At 39.0% G+C, this 9,200-nt stretch overlaps 1 pseudogene; it reads right to left on the bottom strand.

Moving 5' to 3' along the window:
• Positions 1-605: 605 nt before the first annotated feature.
• On the bottom strand, positions 606-6,987 carry LOC138988255 (craniofacial development protein 2-like; annotated as a pseudogene).
• Positions 6,988-9,200: the final 2,213 nt, after the last annotated feature.

Genomic DNA, 9,200 nt, shown 5'->3' with positions numbered 1-9,200 from the left:
TTCATAGTGATGCTTTCTAAGGCCCACTTGACTTCACATTCCAGGATGTCTGGCTCTAGGTCAGTGATCACACCATCGTGATTATCTGGGTCATGAAGATCTTTTTTGTACAGTTCTTCTGTGTATTCTTGCCACCTCTTCTTAATATCTTCTGCTTCTGTTAGGTCCATACCATTTCTGTCCTTTATTGTGCCCACCTTTGCATGAAATGTTCCTTTGGTATCTCTGATTTTCTTGAAGAGATTTCTAGTCTTTCCCATTCTGTTGTTTTCCTCTATTTCTTTGCATTGATCGCTGAAGAGGCTTTCTTATCTCTTCTTGCTATTCTTTGGAACTCTGCATTCAGATGCTTATATCTTTCCTTTCTCCTTTGCTTTTCACTTCTCTTCTTTTCACAGCCATTTGTAAGGCTTCCCCAGACAGCCATTTTGCTTTTTGCATTTCTTTTCCACGGGGATGATCTTGATCCCTGTCTCCTCTACAATGTCATGAACCTCATTCCATAGTTCATCAGGCACTCTATCTATCAGATCTAGGCCCTTAAATCTATTTCTCACTTCCACTGTATAATCATAAGGGATTTGATTTAGGTCATACCTGTATGGTCTAGAGGTTTTCCTTACTTTCTTCAATTTAAGTCTGAATTTGGCAATAAGGAGTTCATGATCTGAGCCACAGTTGGCTTCTGGTCTTATTTTTGCTGACTGTATAGAGCTTCTCCATCTTTGGCTGCAAAGAATATAATCAATCTGATTTCGGTGTTGACCATCTGGTGATGTCCATGTGTAGAATCTTCTCTTGTGTTGTTGGAAGAGGGTGTTTGTTATGATCAGTGCATTTTCTTGGCAAAACTCTATTAGTCTTTGCCCTGCTTCATTCCGTATTCCAAGGCCAAATTTGCCTGTTACTCCAGGTGTTTCTTGACTTCCTACTTTTGCATTCCAGTCCCCTACAATGAAAAGGACATCTTTTTGGGTGTTAGTTCTAAAAGGTCTTGTAGGTCTTTATAGAACCGTTCAACTTCAGCATCTTCAGCATTACTGGTTGGGGCATAGACTTGGATTACTGTGATATTGAATGGTTTGCCTTGGAAACGAACAGAGATCATTCTGTCGTTTTTGAGATTGCATCCAAGTACTGCATTTTGGACTCTTTTGTTGACCATGATGGCCACTCCATTTCTTCTGAGGGATTCCTGCCCACACTAGTAGATATAATGGTCATCTGAGTTAAATTCACCCATTCCAGTCCATTTCAGTTCACTGATTCCTAGAATGTTGACATTCACTCTTGCCATCTCTTGTTTGACCGCTTCCAATTTGCCTTGATTCATGGACCTGACATTCCAGGTTCCTATGCAATATTGCTCTTTACAGCATCATACCTTGCTTCTATCACCAGTCACATCCATTGCTGGGTACTGTTTTTGCTTTGGCTCCATCTCTTCATTCTTTCTGGAGTTATTTCTCCACTGATCTCCAGTAGCACATTGGGCACCTACTGACCTGGGGAGTTCCTCTTTCAGTATCCTATCATTTTGCCTTTTCATACTGTTCATTCCCCACGCCCAAGGTAAGAAAAACCCAAGTAAGACGGTAGGTGTTGCAAGAGGGCATCAGAGGGCAGACACACTGAAACCATAATCACAGAAAACTAGTCAATCTAATCTCACTAGGACCACAGCCTTGTCTAACTCAATGAAACTAAGCCATGCCCATGGGGCAACCCAAGATGTGCGGGTCATGGTGGAGAAATCTGACAGAATTTGGTCCGCTGGAGAAGGGAATGGCAAACCACTTCAGTATTCTTGCCTTGAGAACCCCATGAACAGTATGAAAAGCCAAAAAGCTAGTACAAAGGATGAAAGATAAAAGTTATAAAAATAAACTATTACCACAATAAATAGTTAAAGAGTTACAGATAAAGATTCAATATATTACATCAAAAATATAAAATGTGGGGTGGTTTATATTATGATAAACATGTAGAGCTTTTAGAATGTGTTTGAATTTAATTTCAATCACTGTAAGATAAATGTAGTTAAATATTAGATATATCTGTATGGAGCTTCCCGGGTGGCTCAAGTGGTAAAAAATCTGCCTGCAATGCAGAAGACCCAGGTTCCATCCCTAGGTCAGGAAGATCCCATGGAGAAGGAAATGGCAACCCACTCCAGTATTCTTGCCTGGAGAATCCCAGGGACAGAGGAGCCTGGCAGGCTACAGTCCATGGGGATCACAAAGAGTCAGACAGGACTAAGCGACTAACATACACACACACACACACACACACACACACACACACACACACATAAATACTATGGTAACTTAAAAAAAATAAAAATGTACTATAGAACAACAACAAAAAAAAAACACAAAAAACATAGGAGCACAAATATAACACTAAAGAAAATCATCAAGCCACAGTGGAAAAGACTAAAAGGAGAAGAAAAAGAATAGAAAACAACTATAGTAACAAGAAGAAAGCAAGTAACAAAATAGCAATAATTATCAATAATCACTTTAAATGTAGATGGACTAAATACTCAAATCAAGAGACCTATAGTGGCTGATTGGATAAAAATCAAGACCCACCCATATGCTGCCTATGAGAGATTCACTTAACTAAAGAAACACACAAGCTGAAAATGAGGGGATACAAAAAGATATTCTATGCAAGTGAAAATAAAGTTGGGGTAGCAATGTTCATATCAGACAAAATGGACTTTAAAGTAAAGTCCATAACAAAAGACAAGAAGGGCATTATATAATGAAAATGGGTTCAATCCGAGAGGACTGGGTTCAATTCAAATGGAATGGAAGGGCAGCACAGAGATGGAGGGGAAAGGAAGAAAGAAAAAAGTAGGCATCCCTTCACACAGCCCTGGGATATGGCTCCCTAGTATAGATGAGATGTAAATAAAATGGTATGGGGACCCAGGGAAATGCAGAGGAGGTGAAAGCTGATCAAGTAGAAGAATAAGCAAGCAAACCTGTTCTCTGTTTCGCCAAAGAACAAAACTTGGACCAGTAGTTAAGAAAGTACAATGAAGCAGACTTTGGGCTCAATACAAAGGGATTTTTTAACAGCTACCATTGTCCCAAAATAGACTAAACCAGCTGTCTGGAAAAAGTAGCAGGGTCTGAATCACAGACCTGTGATTTATTCAGAGGCTGCACAATGGAGATCTGTCAGAGTACATCACAATAAGTGGTATGAAAAATGAAAAACACATGATTTACAAGGTCTCTTCCCTCCCCCAAATTCTGCTTTCTACTTCTAAGTTCTGTGTGCTTCTCCAAATCTGTCTTGTTACTTTATATTCATACTTCATAGATAGCTAAAATTCAGAGTATAGAACCCGCTGATGTTGATCAATTTTGGCTTCTGTGTAGAAGTAAATGAGATCAGATCAGTCGCTCAGTCGTGTCCGACTCTTTGCAACCCCATGAATCGCAGCACGCCAGACCTCCTTGTTCATCACCAACTCCCCGGAGTTCACTCAGACTCACATCCATCGAGTCAGTGATGCCATCCATCCATCTCATCCTCTGTCGTCCCCTTCTCCTCTTGCCCCCAGTCCCTCCCAGCATCAGAGTTTTCCAATGAGTCAAGTCTTCGCATGAGGTGGCCAAAGTACTGGAGTTTCAGCTTCAGCATCATTCCTTCCAAAGAAATCCCAGAACTGATCTCCTTTAGAATGGACTGGTTGGATTTCCTTGCAGTCCAAGGGACTCTCAAGAGTCTTCTCCAACACCACAGTTCAAAAGCATCAATTCTTCAGCGCTCAGCCTTCTTCACAGTCCAACTCTCACATCCATACATGACCACAGGAAAAACCATAGCCTTGACTAGACGAACCTTTGTTGGCAAAATAATGTCTCTGCTTTTGAATATGCTATCTAGGTTGGTCATAACCTTCCTTCCAAGGAGTAAGCGTCTTTTAATTTCATGGCTGCAGTCACGATCTGTAGTGATTTTGGAGCCCAGAAAAATAAAGTCTGACACTGTTTCCACTGTTTCCCCATCTATTTCCCATGAAGTGATGGGACTGGATGCCATGATCTTCGTTTTCTGAATGTTGAGCTTTAAGCCAACTTTTTCACTCTCCACTTTCACCTTCCTCAAGAGGCTTTTGAGTTCCTCTTCACTTTCTGCCTTAAGGGTGGTGTCATCTGCATATCTGAGGTTATTGATATTTCTCCCAGCTATCTTGATTCCAGCTTCTGTTTCTTCCAGTCCAGCATTTCTCATGACGTACTCTGCATATAAGTTAAATAAGCAGGGTGACAATATACAGCCTTGACCTACTCCTTTTCCTATTTGGAACCAGTCTGTTGCTCCATGTCCAGTTCTAACTGTTGCTTCCTGACCTGCACATAGATTTCTCAAGAGGCAGATCAGGTGGTCTGGTATTCCCATCTCTTTCAGAATTTTCCACAGTTTATTGTGATCCACACAGTCAAAGGCTTTGGTATAGTCAATAAAGCAGAAATAGATGTTTTTCTGGAACTCTCTTGCTTTTTCCATGCAGAGTTCCAAAGAATAGCAAGAAGAGATAAGAAAGCCTTCTTCAGCGATCAATGCAAAGAAATAGAGGAAAACAACAGAATGGGAAAGACTAGAAATCTCTTCAAGAAAATCAGAGATACCAAAGGAACATTTCATGCAAAGATGGGCTCAATAAAGGACAGAAATGGTATGGACCTAACAGAAGCAGAAGATATTAAGAAGAGATGGCAAGAATACACAGAAGAACTGTACAAAAAAGATGTTCACGACCCAGATAATCACAATGGTGTGATCACTGACCTAGAGCCAGACACCCTGGAATGTGAAGTCAAGTGGGCCTTAGAAAGCATCACTACGAACAAAGCTAGTGGAGGTGATGGAATTCCAGTTGAGCTATTCCAAATCCTGAAAGATGATGCTGTGAAAGTGCTGCACTCAATATGCCAGCAAATTTGGAAAACTCAGCAGTGGTCACAGGACTGGAAAAGGATTGGATTTTCATTCCAATCCCAAAGAAAGGCAATGCCAAAGAATGCTCAAAGTACTGCACATTTGCACTCATCTCACACGCTAGTAAAGTAATGCTCAAAATTCTCCAAGCCAGGCTTCAGCAATATGTGAACCATGAACTTCCTGATGTTCAAGCTGGTTTTAGAAAAGGCAGAGGAACCAGAGATCAAATTGCCAACATCCGCTGGATCATGTAAGTAAATGAGATGAACATAAAAATGTCCGATAGAGCACTCAACAATTGTTCGTTGAATTTTGTAACATTTACTTATTTATTTGGCTGCATCAGGTCTCAGTTTCAGCATGCGGGATTGTTCGTTGCGGCACACGGACTCTCTTGCTGTGGTGCACAGGCTCAGTAGCTGCCGCACGTGGACTTGGTTGCTCTGAGGCTGATGCGTGTGGGATCTTAGTTCCCCAACCAGGGATCAGACCCCTGTCCCGGTATTGCAAGGTGAAATCTTAAACACTGGACCCACAGGGAAGTCCCACCAATTGTTAACTGAACTTGAATCAGTAAAAAATAAGCAAGGAAAAAGAAAAGCTTTGATGCCTTTTGGAAAGGCAGGGCATAGCAAATATCCGACCATCCAAATCTCATTCCTGTTTCCAGGCTTAATGAAGGGCTGAGAAATGAACTTAAATTTGTTTGCAAGAGATACTGTTTGAGGTGACTACCACCAAGCTTTCCATACCCTGGGCAGAGAAAATCCATAGTCCACTCAGTAAAGTTACAATGTCTCCCTTAAAGAGTGATCACAGGCTCATTCAGAGAAATATGAGTAATTCAAGGAGGCCTGTGGAATGTGAAAGTTAATTTATAGACTTCCCTTGCTTAGTTAGTAATTTGACCAAGAGGGAAAGAAGATGATTCTGTTATTGACCAATTTAATTTTTGATACTGGCTTTGATTAAAGAATCCACTGGAAATCTAGGTAGAGATATTATTTTAAATGATACTTTTACTTATTACTCAGAAGTTTCATGATCCTTGCCTGCAGTCGCAGCATTATTTATTGGTTAATAAAGACTTTGCTTTATAAAAGAAGTATAAGTGCTAATAAGGAATAAAACTAAGGAATAATAGTTATATTAATTAAGCACCTTCTATGTAATTTACTTATATTGTCTTTAACAAGATAGATTCTAACATTTCCACTACGCAGATTATCACCAAGATTCCATAGTTTGTAAATAACTCAAAACACATTTAAATCCAGGCAAGTTGGTAGGTTCAGAACTGGTCTAGAGATTCTCAGTGAGCTCTGAGGGGAGGTGGCTGGCTCCAACTGCAGGTGGCAACATGGTCTTAGACCATGGGGTACTTACCATCCTTTGTCATCAGTTTTGGGTTTATCTACAATTCTAGGAAGAAAGGAAAAATCTCGTTTGACATAAGATTACACGTTGTCTGACATCCTTCCTTATATTAAAGTTTTAAACTGTCTTAATATGGTTAGCTTCATCAACCTTTTCCTTATGGCTTATCCTTTTAACTTCCCTGTAAGGATGATCCATTGTCCCAGAGTTATTTGTTGAGTAGTCTTTTCTTTCCCACTGATTTGTATTACTGCCTTTCAAGCTGCTTTTGACTGATAAACATTTATTTTTTCTTTTTATAAGAATATACGTACATTGTCCCCTAAACTTAATTACATACCTGATATGTTGACGCGTCATAGTGAATTGTTCTGGTGAAGTTTCTTTGGAGCAGTGATTGTGTTCAGTGTTGCATGCTCAGTGTCTAGTATGGCACCTGGCACAGAGCTAACTATTTGGTGAATGAATGAATGAGTCCTAGATAAGATCTACCCAGCCATGAGTCTGTCCTGAGGTTCCGACTCCACACAACTCAACACAGTTTTTAATATATTTTATTATGACTGACAATATGGGTTTTTCTTTCTTGATAGCATGGGCTCCCTCTCGACTTACCTGAGGCAGACATTTCGAATTATCCTGCATCTCTCCTTTTTACTTGACCTTGGCATCTAGTGGGTCACTTCAGTTCATAATTTTTACTTTCTTAAAACTGAGGTATATTTTTCACCCTCACTATATCTGCATTTCAATTCAGACTTTTTTACTTCATTATCTTCTTAATGTCATGTATGGCATATGCACAAGAATGTGTGCAACACATGATCAATTATGACGTGATCAATTACACACATACCTAGGAATCCACCACCTCCCACGAGAGAAAACTGAGTCTGTCTGTTGCCTCTGCTTGGCTGCTGCTCCTGAAGCCACACTCTTGCCACCACCTAAGGGGTAATCCCTATCCTGAAATTTGGGTTTCTTACCCTCTTGCTTTGGTTTTCTTTTCAAATATAGGTTTATTAAATATATGTTGTTTAGTTACTAAGTTGTGTCTGATTCTTTGTGCCTGCCAGGCTCCTCTGTCCTTGGAATTCTCCAGGCAAGAACACTGGCGTGGGTTGCCATTTCCTTCTCCAGGGGATTTTCGCAACCCAGGGATCAAACCCTAGTCTCTGGCATTAGCAGGTGGATTCTTTACCTCTTTAACACTGAGCCACCAGGGAAACCCTAATACATATGTATACAGTCCGAAAAATGCACCATGTAGATTTACTTGTTATTGGGTAAGCTTTATGAGAATATAATTTCATATGTAGTGAAGTCTGCAACTTCAATTTTTTATTCAACATTTATGCTTCTAAGACTCATCCATACTGTTGTGTGTGGCTCTGGTTCATTACATTCACTAATTAAGTTCATTGGTGAGCACAATGACATTACACTGTGTGATATGCCATGATTCGTCTATTTGGTATTTGTTTGGATTGTTTCCAGGTTTTCTGTGTCTCAGACAAGGTTTCTATAAACCTTGTCTATGTCTGTCTTGGTCCACACATGCAGTTTCTCTAGGCCTTGTACCAAAGAGTGGACTTTCTGGGTGACAGGATATGTAAGTGTTTTGCTTTAAAAGATAATGCCAAATCGATAAGGGATTAAGAGGTACAAACTACTATGTATAAAATAAGCTCAAAGATATATTGTATGGCACAGGGAAAGAGAGCCATTTCTTAGTAACCAATTTTAAGTCACTGCATTGTACACCTGAAGCCAGTAGAATATTGTAAATTGACTGTATTTCAGGAAAAAAGAGAATGCCAAATTGCTTTTCAAAATGATCTTATACCCATGCCAGTAAAGTACAAAAGTTCCACTGATTCACATCCTTTCCAACACTTGACATTGTAAGATCTATTAATTTTCCCCTTTTTAGATATAAAATTATATCACTTTTTGTATTTTTTCAGTTTCGGGTTGCGAAAATCCCTTGGAGAAGGAAATGGCAACCCACGTCAGTGTTCTTGCCTGGAGATCATCATGAAGTGATTATCATAGTAAGTTCAATGAACATCCATGATCTCATACAGATATAAAATTAAAGAAATAGAAAAAAAATTTTTTTTTCTTGGGATAAGAACTCTTCAGATTTACTCCTTTACCAACTTTCATATATAATGTACTGGAGCATTAATCATATTTATTGTGTTGTATATCACACCTGTTGTACTTACTTATCTTATAACTGGAAGTTTGTACCATTTGACTGCCGTCATCCAAGTCTCCTTTCCACCACCCCCCTGTATCTCTTTTAATTGTAATTTGATTTCCCCAAGAAAGCATTTTGAGACTGTTTCCTATGCTTGTTGACCATTCACAATTCCATTTCAGTGACGTGCCTGTTTGTTTTTCTCCCATTTTCCTGTTGGAGTTTTTCTCAATAAAGCTCTTCGAATATCTTGGATCCAAATTCTTTACAGGTTATAAGTATCATCAATATTTTCTCCCAGTGTGTAGCTTGCTTTCTTTCTGGTATCTTTATAAACAGAAGTTTTAATTGTAATGAAGCTGTGTTTATCAATCTTTTCTACTATATTAGAATTTTTAATATTGTTTGAAAAACATCCAGTTATATCAGTTGTATACTGACTTTATATTATTCTGTACTTTCTTTAAATGATTTAAAAGCTCTGTCTTTCATCTTTAAGATGCACATGGGATTCACTCTTGTGTGCTTCTATGAAATAAGGCTCCAATTTAATATTTTCTGTATGGATAAACAATTATCTTATAACAGCATTTATTTAATTTGAAATATATTCAGTATATATTGCTGTGAGAGGAAAACATAATATAACAAT

Source organism: Bos mutus, chromosome 6, assembly GCF_027580195.1.
Source record: "Bos mutus isolate GX-2022 chromosome 6, NWIPB_WYAK_1.1, whole genome shotgun sequence".
In the NCBI taxonomy this organism is placed as follows: Eukaryota; Metazoa; Chordata; class Mammalia; order Artiodactyla; family Bovidae; genus Bos; species Bos mutus.
Note: the sequence above shows the minus strand (reverse complement) of the source record. Positions and strands in the feature narration are given on the sequence as shown.